The sequence below is a fragment of the Wasmannia auropunctata genome, unplaced genomic scaffold, assembly GCF_000956235.1.
Source record: "Wasmannia auropunctata unplaced genomic scaffold, wasmannia.A_1.0 LD336088.1, whole genome shotgun sequence".
Lineage (NCBI taxonomy): Eukaryota > Metazoa > Arthropoda > Insecta > Hymenoptera > Formicidae > Wasmannia > Wasmannia auropunctata.
In genome coordinates, this window is record NW_012026802.1 from 226,917 (window position 1) to 227,300 (window position 384).

The window sequence follows — 384 nt, forward strand, 5'->3', positions numbered from 1 at the left end:
AGATGACAAAGGCAGTTAAGAGTCCCACGCAGTTCTTGGTGCGTATATATTCTTGGTTTATTCCAATATTCCTTACATTAAATCCTTAGCGAACGTTTCGGCTTCCATCAAGCCATCTTCAGCGCAAATTAGTTATCATTATAGTTATAAGCTTTCATGCTCCACATCGGTGAGTCTACCTCCAATTTCCCGAGAGAAAGTATCGTGAATCTGAATTATAAGATTTTGATCTTTTTAAAAAAGTTGTTCGAATTTGGAGAGCAGGAAATTGTGTACTCACCTCTGTGCAGCAAGTCAAAATCGTATTGTCCCAATAGATAAAACTTTAACATTTCTTATGTCGTATTGTCGCAATGGATAAAACATTAACATTTCTTGTACTAA